This window comes from Penaeus monodon, chromosome 15 (assembly GCF_015228065.2).
Source record: "Penaeus monodon isolate SGIC_2016 chromosome 15, NSTDA_Pmon_1, whole genome shotgun sequence".
NCBI lineage: Eukaryota > Metazoa > Arthropoda > Malacostraca > Decapoda > Penaeidae > Penaeus > Penaeus monodon.
The window spans coordinates 1564281-1564563 of NC_051400.1; positions in this window are offsets into that span (position 1 = coordinate 1564281).

A 283-nucleotide genomic window follows, 5' to 3' on the forward strand; every position below is an offset into this window, starting at 1 on the left:
CATATAATTACTATAGATTAAGTTTACGCGAGCAAAGACGCGACGGAAAATCGTATCACCTTTTTTTTCCCTTACATCACGAAAGGCTCGCTAATGATGATGTTAGGTTGCGTGACCCAGTTTATGGGCGTGATGGTCAGCGTGAGGTCAGGGCGGCCTCGCCAGGGCGTCTGGGCGTCTGGCGTCTGCGTGGCCATTAGAGGTCAGGGAGGAACCACTTTGAGGCGTCTGCACAGTGGCGGCTCCGATCTGCTCTTGAGTTACTGAGGGAAACATTTCTTCA